This window comes from Protobothrops mucrosquamatus, unplaced genomic scaffold (assembly GCF_001527695.2).
Source record: "Protobothrops mucrosquamatus isolate PMUCROS unplaced genomic scaffold, P.Mucros_1.0 scaffold1712, whole genome shotgun sequence".
Taxonomy (NCBI): Eukaryota; Metazoa; Chordata; class Lepidosauria; order Squamata; family Viperidae; genus Protobothrops; species Protobothrops mucrosquamatus.
The window spans coordinates 127295-147910 of record NW_015387861.1 but is presented as its reverse complement, the minus strand read 5'-3'; positions in this window follow the sequence as shown (position 1 = coordinate 147910).

Sequence of the window (20616 nt, the reverse complement as noted above, 5' to 3'; positions counted from 1 at the left end):
CCTACAGGTAATTCCCGAGTTGTGAACGTTCCCTTAGCGAACATTCAAGATTATGCGATAAGCACCCCCTAGTGCTTATGAGCAATTCCCGAAATTATGAATGTTGCCACACCATGGCAGTCATTCACCCTTACAAATGACTGCAGTGGCACTGCAACATTCACCTTGGTTATTCTCTAGGTCTCCCTAGGCACTAGGCCTTCAGTACTCACCCTGTGAAGAATGAGATCCTTCACTTTCTTGGCTGCTCCAGGCCCTTGGTGCATTCGCAGAGAATGGAGACCTAAAGTAATGCAAGATCACATAAGATTAGTGGTGCGAGATCTCATGCTACTGATCTCATGGTATTTTAGGCCTCTATTCTTTGCAACAAAGAATGGAACTGAAGTTGGGACGCTTCCACATACCTCCAGAGGCTGGATCCGGGTGTTGAAGGCCTTTTCCGGGCTGCTGCTGCCTGGATCTGAGGTTGGGGGACACTTTTGCGGCACTCCAGGGCCGGATCTGGGCGTCAGAGGCCTTTTCCAGGCCGCTGCCACCCAGATCTGAGACTGGGGGATGTTTCTGCGTGCCTCCAGAGGCTGGATCCGAGTGTCGGAGGCCTTTTCCAGCCTGCTGTCGCCTGGAAATGAGCCTCCAGAGGCATGTGGAAGCATCCCCAGGCCTTTCTTCTGGGCAGCAGCAGCCTGGATAAGGCCTCCAATGCCCGGATCTGGCCTCTGGAGGGCAGCGGAAACATCTCCCGGCCTCAGAATCCAGGCAGCAGTGGCCTGGAAAAGGCCTCCGACACCCGGATCCGGCCTCTGGAGGGCAGCGGAAGCATCCCCCAACCTCAAATCCGGGCGGCAGCAGGAACCGCGGCAGAGAGGAGAAGGATCTTTTCAAGATGAGTCCAGCACGGCAGAAAGGGCAGGGGAAGCATGAGGTATCTTAGTGGGTTGGGGAAGCCTTGGGGGCCTGATCCATCACTAGGCCCTCCATGATCTTCCCCACCTTGAGATACCACACGTGCGGTTAATGAACAGCGCATTCGCCCGTGCATTCGATTAGGGAATGCGTGGGCAAAAGGGAGTGAATCAAGTTTAAGGTATGAACGGTAGTATCCATTACATTTGTAACTCGGGGACTGTGTACATAAAAGTTAATGAAATCATAATTTTACATAACAAATGACTGTCATTTTATTATTTTTATATTTCCAAATAATTGTGTGATTTTTCCAGTCAGTTCAGTAGTATTTTTCAGTGGCCTAATTTGATAAAAACATTAATCATGTCTTTGAATTTTAGTTTGTTCCAAACTTGTGTTTGTTTATTTGTAATAGTTGAATATTGAGAAAAAGTCTTTTCCAAACTATCTATAGACTATTCTTATTGAATGAGATTATGATCTTTTCTTTTTTTAATTTACTATTTTTAAATAAACCAAGCTAAATAAAAATAATGGAATTATTTTTAAAAAACCAAATAAATGGGTAAAAGACCCAAAGAATCATCAATATTAAGATATGGCTGAAAATGAAAGACAAAATAAGGCATGCAATTATTTAATTCTAATCCGGAACTAATGTGATAAAGACAAAATCCAAAGCAATAAAATTAAGCATACTCAGGGGAATGAGCAAATTGGGACTTTTCAAAGGTTATGTCAACCACTGTTTAATACAAGGAATGAAATGTAATTTTTAATTTTGACTTTTGACTTTTGAGTGAGTCTTGTTGAGGTTAACAGTCTTCCTTTTTGTGATTCCATTGGAAATATACTAAATACCTTAGCAGAAGCGCTAAATATTTGGCTCAACTTGTTCTATACAATTTCAGTCATGAAGATAAATTTGTATCGATATTTGTTTAATAACTGTATGTTTAACAGTTTTTAAACTTCTCTCTGCACTACTGATATTTAATCTGTATAGATATTCTGAATCATAGTTTCAGTTCAATCCCTGCATATTTCAGAGCAGGATACTTACAATTATAGATGAGTTAATAGACTGCACAAATATCTTCATAAATGACTTAGATGAGGGACTTGAAGGGGAACACATCAAATTTGCAGATGACACTAAACTGGCAGAGTATCCAATATTCCAGAAGACAAACTCAGGATCCAAAAACATCTTGACAAACTTGAACAATGGGCCCTATCCAAAAAAATGAATTTCAATGTGGAGAAAAGCAAAGTTTTACATTTAGGCAGGAAAAATCAAAGGTACAATTACAGATCAGATGAGACCTGGCTTAAAAACAGTAACTGTGAGAAGGACCTTGGAGTCCTAGTGGATGATCACTTGACTATGAGCCAGCAGTGTGCAGCAGCAGCCAAAAAAACCCTAATACAATCCTGGGTTGTGTAAACAGGCATAGAATCAAGATCACGTGAGGTATTAGTACCGCTTTATAAAACCCTAGTAAGACCACACCTGGAATACTGCAGCCAGTTTTGGTTACCATACTACAAAAAAGAAGTTGAGAGTTTGGAAAAAATTCAGAGAAGAGCAACTAAGATGATCAAAGGCCTGGAGACTAAAACATATGAAGAACGGCTGCTAGTCTAAAGAAAGGAAGGAATAGGGGAGACATGATAGCAGTGTTCCAGTATCTGAGGGGCTTCCATAAAGAAAAGGGGATAATGTTATTCTCCAAAGCATCAGAGCGCAGGACAAGAAACAATGATTGAAAACTGATCAAAGAGAGAAGCAACCTGGAATTAAGGAGAAACTTCCTAACAATGAGGACAATTAACCAGTGGAACAGCTTGCCTTCAGAAATCATGGGCCTCCATCACTGGAGATTTTAAGAAGAGGCTGGTCACTTGCCTGAGATGGTATAGGTTCTCCTGCTTGAGCAGGGGGCTGGACTAGACGACCTCTAAGATCCCTTCCAGCTCCTATTCTAGTCTAGTCTATTCTAAACTATCAAGTTGAATGCAGTGACTAGCACTCACTGCTTAATTGGTCACCAGTTGTCCAGATTGCTGTTCATTTTATATTCAATTTCTAGTGAATGTCCCATAATATGTAGCACATTGTTCTCATTATGCTATATCTTGATTTCTATCACTAGGTATCATTAAAATTTATAAATGTCAAATCTCAGCATGGACAAAGAGAACCTTGAAGTAGCAATATCATGAAGATAAGATATAGAAATAACAATTTGTTGAGTATCTATTTCTGCTACCATATTCACCGAGTTCTGGTTGTGTAAGTTTATGGCTGGTGGCATACACCATGCTAACCTAAAATGTGATTTGTTCAATTTAGCTTAGCCACTGGCTTATACATCAGAATTGATGGTTTAGCATTATGTATGATATAACATTTAAGACGTTTGTGTGGCTTCAGTATTGGTGCAAATAGGACAATTCCATCATTTGTTTCCTGGGTACTGAAAAAGACTTAAATAGCTTGAATCAAATCTTTCCAAATTTAGCCATTTTGTTTCGAATTTGAGAATGAGTTGACACTACCAATCAAACTATCCACTTCATTCAAATAATTCTAACTTGCATTGGATATATCCATTTGACAAATCCATATTACAGAGCCTTTCTGAAATTATATCTCTTCAAATTGTAAGAAACCCAAATATCCTCAAATAAGTACCTCTTCAAATTAGTACCAAAGCTGTTTCTGTTTTTTACAGAATTCTTTTCAAAAGTGCATAATGGAAAATTGCTGTTATGTCCAAATATGGATTGTTGCCTTATTTGGTCTCTAGAACCAGAATCTTATGATTTATATATAAATATTTAAAGAATAAGGGAAATCTTGTTATGTATCTTGGTTTCATGATAACATTTTTAATGAAGGATTTGTTCAGTAGTATTTATTTTTTCATCAAAAGAAGAGACTCCAAAAAAATCTATAATGAAAATTAATAAGTATACATTTTAGTGCCTTGCCTATTGTATAATGTGTAATCAAATGATGGATTTCTTATTAAAATGTATCTAAATATTGCTAGTAGAAAAATTCCATATGCCTATAGTTGCTCCCAATAAATCATGACATTAATTTTGAATTTTTCTTTCAGTATAAAATCATTGATTGGTTGGTATACACTGTAAAGAGTAATAGTTCTAAGTGTATCAAGAAAAGAAAAGTGGATGGCACTTTTGATTACAATAAAGCAAAATATGAGAAAATAATTTAAAGAAGGCATTAGCATATAGCATCTTCTGTAGATGCTAACTAATATAAAATAGTGACTTTAGTGATGGTAAAGTTTTAATTATATAGACCAGTGATAGCAAACCTTTTAGAGACCGAGTGCCCAAACTGCAACCCAAAACCCACTTATGTATCATCGGGTGCTGGGTGGGCATGGCCCATTGGAAGGGTGTGACCAATTGGGTGGGCGTGGCCCATTGGGAGGGCGTGGCTGCAGTGGTAACGGCAGACTGGGTGGGACTAAAAAGTTCAATCAATCAATTCCAACTTTGCGAGATCTTTTTTTTCCCCGTGAGAAGTTGAAATTGATTGATTGATTGAACCTTTTTTTTTTGCACACGGCGGCGGAGGCCTAAAGCGAAAAGGTTTTATACAACCCAGCTGAAGGCCTAGGACTGGGGCGATGGTGCGCGTGCCCACAGAGAGGGCTCTGCGTGCCACCTGTGGCACACATGCCATAGGTTTGCCACTACGGATATAGACAATAGAGTACAAAACACATTTGCAATACAATCACATTCTTCCTAATGAAAATAAAACTTTCATTAATGTTTGTATACACATTAATCTACAATTAATTGAACCACTACTTACCTGAAGTTCGCAACACATGGAAACAAAATTTAACTATATTGTTAGATAAAGATGCTGAGTCAGACTTCTGGTTCCTGCATCTGGGAAAGTATCTTGGAGTAACTAAAGAACTGGCAGCCATCATCTGCCCCCACTGACAGTTACTCAACACATAGTAGCAAAATTACACAGATTAACTAGGAATTGATAAAAAAAAAACATGCAAGTAGCCCTTGACTTACAACAGTTCATTTAGTGACCGTTCAAAGTGACTGTTTTTCATACTTAATGACCATTGCAGCATTTCCATGGTCATGCAATCAAAATTCAGAGGCTTGGCAACTAACATTTTTTTTATAACAAAATTTTTATTGGTTTTCCAGTTTTACATTTGAGTATTTGGAAAGCAACGTGGTGATTGGGTTAGTCAATAGTTCAATAACAAAATATTTAGTACATATCTCAGGTAATTATATCAAACTCAATTGAAACATTTATCAATATGTTTTTTGCTTATACATATCCATATCCTGTTTTTAAATTTTACCTAATTTTTAATTGCAGTATTCCAACCTAACCTTTAATATCCATAGTATTTAAGTTTCGGGTAACCCAAATTTCCTTTATTTCATTACATAAAAGTTATAATATCTAAAATACACATATTACTTACTTAAATATATTCTTATTTTATTTCATAAACATTTTCTATTTCTTTTTTTAAAAAAAAACAAGTTTTATTGATTTTTTATTTTTACAACAAGGTACTTGAGAAACAATGTGGTGACGGGGTAATGAATTATCCCAAAACAAAATCATACATATATAAGTCAGATTAAATCATTAGAAACTCCCTCTCTATTTCACTCAAATAATATAATATATTCAAATAAATGTATTTTTCAATAAAACTCTATCAATCAGAACAATCATCAATAACATTTCATCTGTATAACTCCAAATCCTGTTTTTAAGCTTTACTATTTACAATTACCATATTCCACTTAGGTTTTTAGATAAACATATTATTAACACTTCAGGTGTCCCTCCTTTCCCTTTTTTCTTAAAATAATCCTTATCTCTAAAATACACATATTATTTCAACCACAATATTCTTGTATTTTCTACAAGTATTCTATTTTTTAATCTAGTAACTCATTTATTAATATCATTTCTTCTTTTATCAGAAATCCCTCTTATTCTCCTTCCATTACAAAATAGCTATTCTTCCTAAAAATAAGAATATTACTCCAAAAATTACATTTCTACTCTATTTTAAATCTATAAACTTTCAATCATAATATCCAAACAATTACAGACCACCAAGAGAGCATCTATAAAATATAGAATTTAATCTACCTAGCTTTCGTCAACAAAACGTTTGACATCGTCAGGGTTAAAAGGCAAACACCGATTGAAGTCTTATATACCATTGCCGAGTGTCTGTTTCCGGCTCCTGGAGCGTGTAACTGGCCCCAGCTGATCCTGCCGTACTTCGAGCATATTGCTCACGTCATCGTTCACCCCTCTCCTTCTCCGAGCTCGTGTTTCCTCCCGTACCGCCCCATTCGCTATTGTAATGTTATGCATATTCAGGGGCCAGCTGTTACAGCACTGCCTTCGTGCAGCACCTCCAGTACTCCGTGTGTGATTGTATGCCAGGTCCGAGGGGGGGAGAGGGGGATCCTCCCCTAAGCTCTTACAAGCCTCGTCCCTGCTCCATTCCTGCCTGCTGTTACCCTCGTGCCACAGCGGGGGTTCTCTCCTTTTACTCCTACCAGCGCCTTCTATAACTATCCCATTACTAGCGCTCTCTCGTTCAGTCTGCTGCCAGCGTGTTGTTAACTGCGCTGGAGGGGGGTGTTGTCCCTCCTTCTGCCTTGATCGAGTTATCATCGTATGTCTGCTGGTGCCATTAGAGAGTAGTCCCTCTTTACTATGGTCTTCCGACCTTTTGTCCTCCTGTCCCTCAGGCTCCGTTCCACAGTTGGTTATGTTATTTCTCTGTTCCTGGGCAAAGTCACTTTTCAGGTGCCTTAATGGTTCCTGGGGGGGATGTTTATTGGGGACCATCCGTTGGCAATTCGGTGGAAGTTGTCCATCCGGTGGTAGGTAAGTGGGTGTTGGGGGGTGTAGGTGCCAAGGGATTTTCTTCTTCCGATCATGCCATTCATAACTGAATCTTCCAGGATCGTCCGTGCAGCGGCTGGTATTCCACACTCTTGGGGCTTGATGTGCAGAGCACAAATCGACGTGGCAATTGATGAAATCAGTTCCTGAGAACCATGCCTCTTTTAGCAGGCAACCTCCCTTTGTGGTGTCATTGGCCAGGATTTGAGTGTTCTCAAAATCAAAACTATGTCCTTGTTCGGACATATGGGCCCAAATCTGGGAGTATGGCTCTGCTCGCTTAACTGCCAATTTGTGCTCCTGTAGACGTGTTTTTAATCTCTTTGAAGTTTCGCCCACATAGTTACTCTTACACCCCGTGCAGTTTATTTTATAAATGACTGCTGACCTTTCAGTAATGGGAAGCTGGTCCTTCGGGCGCATTACCTTAGCCCGTAAGGTCTGATTGGGCTTGTGGGCCACTTTTATATTATATGGCGCCAGTAATCTAGCCGTGGCCTCTGATACATTATTAATATACGGCAGGGATACCCGCACTGTTCGTGTTGGAGGTCCTTCCTTACTCTGACACCTGTTCCGGGGTTTCAGCATCATGCCATGCCGTTTAATGAACCTAGGGGGGTAACCGTTCATCCGGCATGTGCGGAACAGGTACTTCATCTCCTCCGCCTTAGATTCAGCCATGCTGCAATGTGATTGTACCCGTTTAAATAGGGCTTTAATACAGCTGACTTTATGGGAAGTCGGATGATTGCTACGGTAGTGGAGGATACGATCCGTATGCGTGGGTTTTCGATAGACCTTGGTGTTAAGCGTGCCATCTGGTAAACGTTGGATTGACACGTCTGGAAAGGCTATCGAGCCCTGGATCTCCTCCTCTACCGTAAATTTTATGTCCGAATATATTGAATTTAACAGTCCCATAAAGTCACCCTGCCGATTACGTTTGACGACCACAAAGGTGTCGTCAATGTACCAGGCCCAGAACTTGGGCTGATAGCGGGCCAGAGCCTCTCGTTCCAACTGCTGGAGGACTGCCTCTGCCACCACGCTGGATATTGGGGAGCCCATGGGTGTACCTTTCACTTGCTCATACGTAACACCCTGAAAGGTGAAATAGGTTGTTAAACATAGTTGCAGCAGCTGCACTAAATCTTCGGTGCGCAGGGAGTCCTGGTGGCCAGTTCCTCCATGTTCTTCTAGCTGGTCCCTAAGGACCTTAATAGCTAGGTCCTGGGGGATGGAAGTAAAGAGTGAGGTGACGTCAAAAGAGACCATCACCTCATCCTCCTCCACTCTGAGAGTTCTAATCTTCTCCAGGAACTCCTCCGCCGATTTAACCACCGTAGGGCTACCATCAACTACATATGCAATACGGGTGCTGAGCCACTTCGCCAACCCCGCAATGGGGGTGCCTCTGAAAGAGACAATAGGGCGAAGTGGGATGTTTTCTTTATGAATTTTCGGCAACCCATAGAATCTCGGAAGCGCTGAATCTAATTCTTCTCAGGGTGTCATCGTCGAGTCTTTTAGTTCGTTTAAGGCTATCTAGAAGTTTGTTAATTCTATTTCTTAGGGTCACCATTGGGTCTTGATGACTCTGTAGGCTGTCCTGTCATCTAACAGTTGCAGCGCTTTGGTTACATAGAGTGTCCTATCGATCACTACTGTGGCTCTCCCTTTATCCGCCGGGAGAACCACGATGGTGTCGTCTTTTTTAAGTTGGTTAAGGGCTTCTCTCTCATCTCTGGTTAACGCCTGATGGTATCTGTGGCGCATAAGTAACCCGATGACCTGCTGCCTGACTACGCCCGCAGAGTGCTCCTCCATACCCCCGTGGCGCATGGCAGGCTCCAGTGCGGCGATGAAATCTAACAAGCCTGCATCTGAGAGGTTATGCCCTGCATCACGTTGCAGCAGGGCAATTTGGGAATGGGTGAGATTTTTAGAGGACAGATTATGGACCAAATTGCTCGCGCCCCCATCACCCTCTAATCCCTGTAAGGTGTCTGTCTTACGTTGGAGGTGTGCGGAGACCTGCTGGCTAATTCTCTCCGTCATTAACCGGACATGCTGGTCAAGCACTTGGAAATGTTGCCCCGAAAGGTCTGAATTGCACTGTTCACGGAGGCGGCGGGTCCCCATCTTCATCGTTCTCACCCGTCTATGTTGGTCGTTAATGAGTGCCCGTATTGTACGGCGTTGGAATTGCCGTACCGCTTGCAGGCACTCAATAGAGTTGACGGCCGGTCTTCTCCTAAGCGACTTGGGTCCTATTAAGGTCCTTAGGGACCAGCTAGAAGAACATGGAGGAACTGGCCACCAGGACTCCCTGCGCACCAAAGATTTAGTGCAGCTGCTGCAACTATGTTTAACAACCTATTTCACCTTTCAGGGTGTTACGTATGAGCAGGTGAAAGGTACACCCATGGGCTCCCCAATATCCAGCGTGGTGGCAGAGGCAGTCCTCCAGCAGTTGGAACGAGAGGCTCTGGCCCGCTATCAGCCCAAGTTCTGGGCCCGGTACGTTGACGACACCTTTGTGGTCGTCAAACGTAATCGGCAGGGTGACTTTATGGGACTGTTAAATTCAATATATTCGGACATAAAATTTACGGTAGAGGAGGAGACCCAGGGCTCGATAGCCTTTCTAGACGTGTCAATCCAACGTTTACCGGATGGCACGCTTAACACCAAGGTCTATCGATCGTATCCTCCACTACCGTAGCAATCATCCAACTTCCCATAAAGTCAGCTGTATTAAAGCCCTATTTAAACGGGTACAATCACATTGCAGCACGGCTGAATCTAAGGCAGAGGAGATGAAGTACCTGTTCCGCACATGCCGGATGAACGGTTACCCCCCTAGGTTCATTAAATGGCATGGCATGATGCTGGAACCCCGGAACAGGTGTCAGAGTAAGGAAGGACCTCCAACACGAACAGTGCGGGTATCCCTGCCGTATATTAATAATGTATCAGAGGCCACGGCTAGATTACTGGCGCCATATAATATAAAAGTGGCCCACAAGCCCAATCAGACCTTACGGGCTAAGGTAATGCGCCCGAAGGACCAGCTTCCCATTACTGAAAGGTCAGCAGTCATTTATAAAATAAACTGCACGGGGTGTAAGAGCAACTATGTGGGCGAAACTTCAAAGAGATTAAAAACACGTCTACAGGAGCACAAATTGGCAGTTAAGCGAGCAGAGCCATACTCCCAGATTTGGGCCCATATGTCCGAACAAGGACATAGTTTTGATTTTGAGAACACTCAAATCCTGGCCAATGACACCACAAAGGGAGGTTGCCTGCTAAAAGAGGCATGGTTCTCAGGAACTGATTCCATCAATTGCCACGTCGATTTGTGCTCTGCACATCAAGCCCTAAGAGTGTGGAATACCAGCTGCCGCACGGACGATCCTGGAAGATTCAGTTATGAATGGCATGATCGGAAGAAGAAAATCCCTTGGCACCTACACCCCCCATCACCCACTTACCTACCACCGGATGGACAACTTCCACCGAATTGCCAACGGATGGTCCCCAATAAACATCCCCCCCAGGAACCATTAAGGCACCTGAAAAGTGACTTTGCCCAGGAACAGAGAAATAACATAACCAACTGTGGAACGGAGCCTGAGGGACAGGAGGACAAAAGGTCAGAAGACCATAGTAAAGAGGGACTACTCTCTAATGGCACCAGCAGACATACGATGATAACTCGATCAAGGCAGAAGGAGGGACAACACCCCCCTCCAGCGCAGTTAACAACGCACTGGCAGCAGACTGAACAAGAGAGCGCTAGTAATGGGATAGTTATGGAAGGCGCTGGTAGGAGTAAAAGGAGAGAACCCCCGCTGTGGCACGAGGGTAACAGCAGGCAGGAACGGAGCAGGGACGAGGCTTGTAAGAGCTTAGGGGAGGATCCCCCTCTCCCCCCCTCGGACCTGGCATACAATCACACATGGAGTACTGGAGGTGCTGCACGAAGGCAGTGCTGTAACAGCTGGCCCCTGAATATGCATAACATTACAATAGCAAATGGGGCGGTACGGGAGAAAACACAAGCTCGGAGAAGGAGAGGGGTGAACGATGACGTGAGCAATATGCTCGAAGTACGGCAGGATCAGCTGGGGCCAGTTACACGCTCCAGGAGCCGGAAACACACTCGGCAATGGTATATAAGACTTCAATCGGTGTTTGCCTTTTAACCCTGACGATGTCAAACGTTTTGTTGATGAAAGCTAGGTAGATTAAATTCTATATTTTATAGATGCTCTCTTGGTGGTCTGTAATTGTTTGGATATTATGATTTTTCCCAAGAGTCGAATTTTTAATGTCATTTCTAAATCTATCAATCAATTTCTATGAAAAACTTTTAATCCACTCAATAAAGTTTAAATCCGATCCGAATAATTATTATATCCACAACAATCATCTTAATACAGAAAAACATTTTCTTACTAAGTTCACATATTTGATTAATCTTTATTCAATCAAGATCTCTAAAGCTTTATTTACCAATCTTAAACCTTAAGCCAATCCATGTCTAAAAAGCCTTTTTAACCCATTGCATACAATTTTAGGTCACACTCTTAAGTCTTATTCTAGCTTTCATTTTGTGCCAAGCAGGTTTCCATAACAGAGCCTCTATATCAACAAATAAATCTCTCTTTATTCCTTGTGATATCATTTGAGTCAAGAAAAAACGTCCCATCCTCTGTTTTAGGAACCTGACTCCTCTGTAGTTAATCTCTTGCTGTTTTAAAAGTTCAAGTCTCAACATTTGATTCTGCTGAATAAGACACTCAGTTATGTCCAGTTTTGTGGTTAGTAGTTGGTTATCAAAGTTGTCATAGTTCTCAATCAGTTGTATTTGCACGTCCATTTCTGATACTTTTAAGATTGTATATGGTTTAGTTAAAGTCACTTTTTGATCATCAGGAGTCTCAATAGGTTGTATATAGAATGACGTAGAATCTTCTTTAGTGTTGATTGATTCCTCTTCTGTTGTTTTTTGGCCTGTAGGATAGTCAAATGAAGTCTGGAAGTTGGTTTGTAAGTTCAAAATAGGGTTTCTGTTTTTTATTTCTGTAGTAATCTCTTTTATTTGAATGCATATTTGCTCAGTGGCTTCATAGATTTTTCTATGTCTCATCCTAGTATGTTAATAATGGAGTATCCTTTATTATCTCAAATCCATCATCTGTATGATCTGGGTTAAACAATAATTCAAAGCTATTTCCTAATAGTTAATTTTCATTTCCCTTATAAGTCTAAATCCTCAATATTAAGCCAATTAATTCCTTATTTTTTTTATTATTTTCCAACAATATTTAAATCTAATAATCAAATTTCCCTTTATCGCAAAATGTCCCTTTAGCCCATTAGTTGAGACTTTAGGATCCTCTCTAATAAATCAAAAGACCCCATTTTTAAAACCTAACTCTAGCTTTCTTTTTATGCCAACCAAGCTTCCATACCAATGCTTTTAGATCATCAGATAGATCTCCCTTCATTCTTGTTCATGTCACTTGAATTAAAGGAGACCATCTAGTTGTCAATTTTCTAAAGGAACTGGCCCATATACAATCATTAAGTTGTCGCCCTGGTGGCTCAGATCCCCATATTTGCTCTAGTATAGTTGTCTTCAATTCGATCTGGTCTTCTTCTTCCTCAGGTTTCTTCTGGTTTAAATAGAAAGTCATGTTCAATTTTATAGTTGTTGTTTGATTGTCTAAGTTTTCAGTAAGCTGTACTTGTTGTATTTGTTGATCTTTAATGCCCTCCCTCTTGATATTACTTTCTTCTGCTTCTGTTGTTTTTTGAGTTGTAGGTTCTTTAGTTGCAATCAGGGTTCCGCTTTGTAAATTTAAGCTGGCACCTTGGTCTTTCAGTCTGGATTTAATTATCTCGGTAGCTTCCAGAATTTTTTCAACTTTAACTTTATAATTAAGTGACATTTGTTGCTGGTCCTCCTCCATTTCTGACATAGTTATAAATGGTCCTTTAGTGGATGCTATTTATTAAACAAGAGTCGGTTCACCGCCACAATTCCTAGAAACTAATTTCACTGCCCAGCTACTCTCTCAGCTTATAGTCTCTCTTAGATAATACCAAGGTCAAATCTGGGCTGTGAGCAAGTCGCTTGTCAAGAATAATAAAAATAATAGATTGCTGTACTGAGGTTTGCCATAAGATGTCCCGATAGCATTGAAAGTCTTTTCCAAATCCCAGGCTAGGTTTTTATCTAATTTAAGTTCTTTTTCTTCTTTTTTACAAGTAAATAAAATAGCAAATCCCCATAAAAGTAGGAACTTTTTGGGCCCCCATATTCCAAAAAGAAGTGTAAATCCAGTTATATTAAGTTGTTGAGTTGGTTCTTTTCAATGCTTTGTTTCCCCAGGTAGTTAAACGCCGCCATTTTAGAGGGTGGGGGGGAAATTTCCTTCCCTCTCTCCTCACAGGGGGAAGAGTTTCAAAAAGCTTTTGATAGGAAAATTACTTGGGATATAGAGAAGGTAAAGTCTCACACAATTCCTCCGTGTTACTTTCAAAGTGCTTGTTAGTAATTTTGGCCTCGACTGGTAGCAGCTTAGTGATGGGCCATGTTGATGGCCGATCTTTTCCCTGTTGATTAGAAGAGCTGCCCTGGATCAAACAGAAGGGCTGCTAATCTTCTGTGATCACTTGGGGGTCCTCTTCACGCTCGTCGCCCCTCCAGGGCGATTTCCGACCCTCTTCAGGATCCCCCGGAGGGAGAAAACTGGACGGCGGAGAGAGCGATCGCCCCGCATGTCCACCTGTGCTGCAATCGCAAACCGGAAGCTGACAACTAACATTTTTATGAAGGTTGCAGTGTCCCAGAGCCATATGTTCATTTTTGGTGACCTTCTGACAAGTAAAGTCAATGAGGAAACCTGATTCACTTAACCATATTACTAAACAACTGCAGTGATTTGTTTAACCACTGTGGCTAGAAAAGTCGTTTAATGGGGCAAAATTAATTTAACAACTGTCTCGCTTTGGAATGGGTCAGCTTAGTGTAGCCAGCTTGTCACTGCCTAATCACCTCTGCCTCATCCCCGCTGCCCACCCCACCTTCATTGAATGACATGGAATCTAAATGGCCTGGAGCTCAGCGCTGTGGCAGTGGCAGTGTGTGAAAATAAGTCCCACTCCCTACCTGCTTGCCTGCCTGCCCAGCTCTCCCTCTAATGGGAAGCCCCCAGGTGCTGCTGCCACTCTGCACTCTGTCCACCCGCCTGGCGCTCCAACTGCCCACAGCGAGTTGTCCCCGCAGCAAATGGGCTGTATTAAATTGCCTTGCAATGGTGAGTTGGTAGTTGTCCCCGCAGCAAATGGGCTGTATTAAGTTGCCTTGGGGTGGTGAGTTGGTAGAAGTGACTTGGTGATGATGACCTGGCTGTGGTCAGGTGGCCATGCTGAGTTAATCTACACTCATCTTGCTTAGCAACAGAATTTTTGGGCTCAATTATGGTTGTAAGTCAAGGATTACTTGTGGTTTACTTATCCTATGACTTCCAGAGATTATTGAATTTCCTGGATTCTGGTATATTGAGTGGAAAAAATATTTTTTGAAAGGTATGCTACCCTGCAAAACTATTCTTTTTTTTTTCTCTTCCTTTACATCAAGCATAGCTCCATATTCCTCTATTATTTTTACTCTTATTTCTCTTTATAAAGTTCCACCATATTAAGATCTTTTGTCTTGAGATTTTTTATAACTGTTTAATCATTTTTTCTGTATTTTTCTTCAGCCATATGATAATTTTTAGGTTTTGTTTTACACAGTATTCTAAGGGTGATCATTATATATTTGGATTAAGATATAAATAATATTGGCTGATTTAGTTTAGATTTTTTTCTAAATGATCTTCAAAATAGAACCTGCCTTTTTCATAATATTAATTCAACATTGTCAGTAACCTAACCACTAGCAACTCAAGATTTTTTTCCTGCTGCCTAGGATCTTTTCATGCATATTACAGTATTCTGATAATATCAATGCTTTTTAGTGTATCTTAAGAAAATTGTAGCAATTGTGTAAGGACCCGCCTCAATCAGTTCTCCCAAGAAAGCAGAACTCTTTTCCCCCAAGTTTTTAATTAATTTTACAATATTACATTTACATATTTGAAAAGTAGCATGGCGGCTGAGCACAGTAATTCCATTACATTTGAATATCATCAGTACAAATCTCAAAGTATTACAACTAATTCCCTCTTTTCCCCCCATAATATCTACTGTCATATTCGAACCAATACAGTTCTTATTCTATCAATCAAACAAAAAGTATCTTTCTAATATTCATCAATAGTCTTCAGTCTATACATATCTTAATTAATTTGACATTCCACCTTTTAGACAATAACCTAGTAAGTTTTTCTTAACTTTAATTTCTCATTGATATTTAAGTTTAAGTTTAATCTTTATCATTTCCAGATTTTAAATGATCCCAATTTCTAAGTCTTATATCTCACATTTGGGGCTAATAATTTTTTTTTCTTTTCTTCCTTCTGCTTCCTTCCTTTCTTCCTTTCCAGAAAGAGAAAAAAAATTAAAAAATAAAAATAAACCACCAACATTTGTACCACAAACCCATATATAAATTTAATTATTAGTATTTATACTTCTAAGTTTACTTAACCTTTGTCTCAACTCATAACAATATCTTAAATTCAAATCTTAGTTATTTGTAAACATTCAAACTTTTAGCCAATCAGTGACCTGATGGTTAATTTTCCCTTGATATTTTAATTTAACATTTAATATTTATTTTTTCCCAGATTTTTAATTAAACACAATTCCTTTATCACAATTCCTCGTACATTCTAATATTTAAAATACACACCTTGTATATAAATTCTACCATCTATCTTACCAATCTAATAAGACAGTATAATATTCTTATTTCAATACATTTCTAGATTTTATATGACCAAAATTTTCTTTTATCTCAAATCAGGGCTTTTTTTCAGCCGGAACGCGGCGGAACCGCGTTCCGGCACCTTTTTCCGGGCCGGCCGCACCGGGCGCAACATCTGGGGGGGCGCGCTCGCACTCGCAGCTCTCTGCCCCTGCCTGGCTCACAACCGCGGCCATAGGGAGGCTCGGTCGGCGCGCCCCTGGCCCGTTTCCTAGGCGACCCTGCCCGAGCAAGAAGCGGCAGAGAAGCCCCTCCCAAATTTTACTTGCATTCCTGTTCTCTAAAGGGGCGGTCCTAGGGTTTGATGAGGGCGTGGCCAGGTTTGGGTGGGGGCGTGGCCAGGGGAGGGAGGTGAGTTCCACCACCTTTTCTCTGAGAAAAAAAGCCCTGTCTCAAATCATTACAATATCTTGTGTTCAGAATACATATTCTATCCATTTAGATATATTCTATTTTAGATCTCATGTATAGATCAAAACCCCAATCTTTTTCAATCTTATTCTAGCTTTTTTCTCTGCCAGGTCATTTTTCATATCTTTGCCTTTAAATCATCAAACAAATCTCCTTGTGGCTATTGTTTGATGTTGATAAGAGCGTCGAGTTGATGTTTTCTTAAGAGGATTGGTTGATTTAGTTGGTCGTCTCTTTGTTTTTCCAGTTCGATGCAGTTGTCCCGAAGTATTTATCTTCTCTTTCATCAGTTTTTCTTTTTTATCTTCAAATTCCTTCTGGTTTATAAGAAAAGTCCTTTCCTTGTTCTCTATTATCAGTTTCTTTTTTGTGTTTTCCATTGTCTGTATTTGTTGAGTATCTAAGTCTTCTGTCATAGCATTTGGTTGTTTCACTTTCTCTATAGAATTCTGTATAGATAATTCTGTGGTTGAAGTCATAGTTTGAGTTTGCATATCCAGACCTATACGTAGAGTTTGGATCATCCCTTTTAACATACAAAGAATTTGTTCCTGTACTTCCTCTGTAGAAGAAATCAATTCCTGTTCTTCTTCCATTGTAGTATATTAAACTTGTAGTTTAATACTTTAATACTTTAATACTAATACTTCCATTGTAGTATATTAAAAAAAAAAAGAAATTTACATTCAGTAAGTCCACCAAATGAGCTGAGCTGAGTTTTTTGCAGATGGTGCTTCAAGGTTGCTTTATATCTTATCTATTTTCAAAGCTGTCAATAAGTCTCTTGAAGAATAGCAGGTTATGTCTCAGAGTTAGTTGGATCATTTTAGGTTCCCCCCTCTATTTTAAGGGGAAAAAACCCTAAATCTTCAATAGTAATTAGAGTGAAAATCAGAAAAAAAAATAGAGAGTAGAAAGTTACAAATCTTATAATCCACCAATTCTAGGAAATAGAATTCCAATTAGGATCCCAGTTTAAACTCCCTAGTGGTTAATTGCCGCTGTTTTTGGAGGGAGGGCTAGAATCCCCCTTCCCTCACCACAGAGGGGAAAGTACTTTAGCAGCTTATGCAGGTAATTAAGTAATTAGGATGTAAGAGAGGCAAACCTCACCCAGTCCTGTCCACGCTGCTTTGAAGTTGCCAGATGGTAATGGGACTTTGGCTGTTAGCAGCCTAGGGACAAGCCATATTTCTATGGCTGGTCCTTTCATCCGCCATTTTGGAGGGATCGTCAGCTCTCCCGGGATCCAGCAAAAGCCCCTCCTTGCTGGGTGACTTTCGGCCCTTTTCAGAGCCCCCCAGCGATGCAAAACTGAACGGGGGAGAGAGAGAGCAAGTCTCCCAGCCGTCCATGGCAGCTGCGTGACGAACCGGAAGTCCGAAAAGCAGAACTCTTGAAACGGCATCATTTCAAAAGGAACTTTTATTGGGAAGTGTTTGCAGCAGGAATAGAAGGCAGGGTTTCCCAAACGAATCAAGTAATTAAAAGTGTCCACAGTAACCCCACCCAAACTGTCCATCCAGACAGTTCAAACAGGCCAATCCGCAGGTGTGAAAACGCCACTTCCAATGCGTTAGATGTCTGCACCATTTCTTCCGTGCTCAGAGATAAGGCAAATGGCCGGAGGTGCATTCTATTCTCACCCTGTTAGAGACACATCAAAGAGGATAGAGCAAGAGACAGAGCAAAGCAAATTCACATTGGCACCTCAAGCTTTTGCCTCCCCCCCAGGAGAATGGCAGAACCCAAAAAGAATAAGAAATCCCATGCACACAGAACAGAGTTCTGACATGCCGCCCCTCTTAAAAATATGAGAGAACCACCTGGAGAGAAAGAAAATAATAACAAGGAGAGAGAATTACAAATAGATTAGTTGGGTTTATCAGGGTATTGGGAGTGGAACTTTTTTTAACAACCTAGGGGCTCTAACATGTCGTTTATGAACCCACTCGTTTTGAGAAGTGGGAAGATTCTTCCAAGCTATTAGGTATTGGGCTGACTCATGCTGTTTCCTGGAATCCAGGATTTCTCTGAATCTCAAAATGCTGTTCTCCCTCTACTATGATAGGTGGGGGAGGGAGGACTGCAGCTGGCCTTAGGGATGAGTTTAGCTCATGTTTTAGCAAGCTACAATGAAATTCTGGATGAACTTGTTTTAATGTTTTGGGAGTTCTAATTCTATGGTTACTGGGTTGATTATTCTTTTTATGGGGAATGGTCCTACGTATTTTAGTCCTAATTTCTTTGACAGCTCCAAAGATTTTAAATACTTTATGGATAAGTATACTTTCTCTCCCACTTTAAATGGTTTTGGTTCAATCCGCTTCTTATCTGCCTGCACTTTATACGCTTCCTAGCCTCATCTAATGCTTTTCTGACTACCGGCCATGTATTCTGAAGTTGTGTGATCCACTCCTTTAGGGAGAGGATGGTGGGTTCGTTGACTGGCAATTCAGGCATTGGGTTGAAGCTTTGTCCAGTTGCAACCTGGAATGGGTGTGGCCTGTGCTTGAGTGAATAGCTTTGCTATAAGTCACTTCTGCGAAAGGAAGCAGATTGGTCCAATTGTCTTGTTGATAATTAATAAAGCATCTCAAATATTGTTTCAGTACTGAGTTTGAATGTTCTGTCCCACCATTCATTTGCGGATGATGACTAGATGACAGGCCCTGGTGGTCCCCAGGAGGTCCAAAAATGCTCTCTAGAAGTCTGAAGTAAATTGCACCCCTCTGTCTGAAATTATGCTTTGCGGGGCCCCATGTAATTGGTAGATATGTTGTACAAACATCTTTGCTAAAGCCTTGGCCATGGGAATCTTGATGCATGGAATGAAGTGCACCTGTTTGGAGAATAAGTCTGTAACCACCCAAACAACCGTGTTCCCTGCACTCTCTAGTAACTCCACGATAAAATCCATGGAAATCTCCCACCAAGGTACGGATGGGCTTGCTACCACCTGCAATAGCCCTGGAGTTCTACCTGTCTTTGTTTTGCCACTGCACAGATGGGGCAGCTAGCCACATAGCTTTCAATATCCTTCTTTATGGATGGCCACCAAAACAGTCTCTTTACTAGATGGAGCGTTTTTATGAACTCAAAATGTCCAGCCATCTTTGAGTCATGACATAGTTGCATAAATTTCAGTCTCTGGGCTTTGGCACATATAACTTTCCACCCACCCAAGGCAGTCCATCATCCATCGAGCAGAGGTTCTTATGACCCAGGAACCATCCATCTGTTTCCAAAGCCTATCTGCTATCTAGGGGCTTTGGTTTCTTTGCTTGCAAGTGTGTGGTTACTGGAGCCACTAATTGTTTAGATGGCATGAGGGGGTCCACCACTTCTGTTTTAGTGCTATTATACTGTGGCAACCTTGACAAAACATCTAAGAATTTTTCCCCCCAGGCAGATATTTGATAGTAAAGTTAAACTGGTGGAAGTGTTGAGACCACCTCACTTGTTTTGGTGAAAGTTTTCTGTGGGTTTTTAAGGCTTCAAGGTTCTTGTGGTCAGTCCATACCTGAAAGGGGATTTTACTCCCTTCTTGGAAATGCCTCCATGTGAGGAGGCCCAGTGCATGGCATAGGCTTCCTTCTTTCACACTACCCACTCTATTCCGTCTCCGTGAGTTTTCTGGATGTGTATGCACAGGGCTGCAGTTGGCCCTCTTGGTTTTATTGGAGCAATACTGTGCCTACTGCTACATTGCTAGCATCTGCTTGTATGACAAAGGGCTTCTCTTTGTCTGGGTGTTTCAGGACCAGTTCAGCTGCGGAAAGTCTTTTCAATTTTTCAAATGTGGCTTGACATTCCATAGTCCATTTTAATGGTTGGCTCGGTTTTGGTTTGCTCTCCCCTCTTGTTTTAGCAAATTTGTAATAGGAAGTGCAATTTGGGCAAAAGAAGAGATGAATTGGCAGTACAAATTAGCGAACCCCAGGAAACTTTGCAATTGTTTCCTCGTGCATGGCGGTGCCCACTCCAGCACTGCCCTGACTTTTTCTGGATCCATTTCTATCTCATTATGAGATATGTGGTATCCTAAATAGTCAATTTTTTCTTTATGGAATTCACACTTTGATAGTCAAGCAGCCCGCAATTTAGTCAGTACCACCCTGATCAGTTTTATGTGCTCCTCCCTTGTTTCAGTGACTTTGTTAATTAGCTGCATGAAGACTGCTGGCACTTCCTGCAATCCAAATGGGAGCACCCTAAATTGGAAGCAGCCCACAGGGCAGTTAAATGCCATCTTTCATTTGTCTCTTTCTTTAATCCTAACCCAGTAATATGCTTGCCTTAGGTCTAATTTTGATAATATTTTCCCCTTTACTAGGTGGGCCAACATATCCTTCATTAGTGGTAGGGGGTAAAT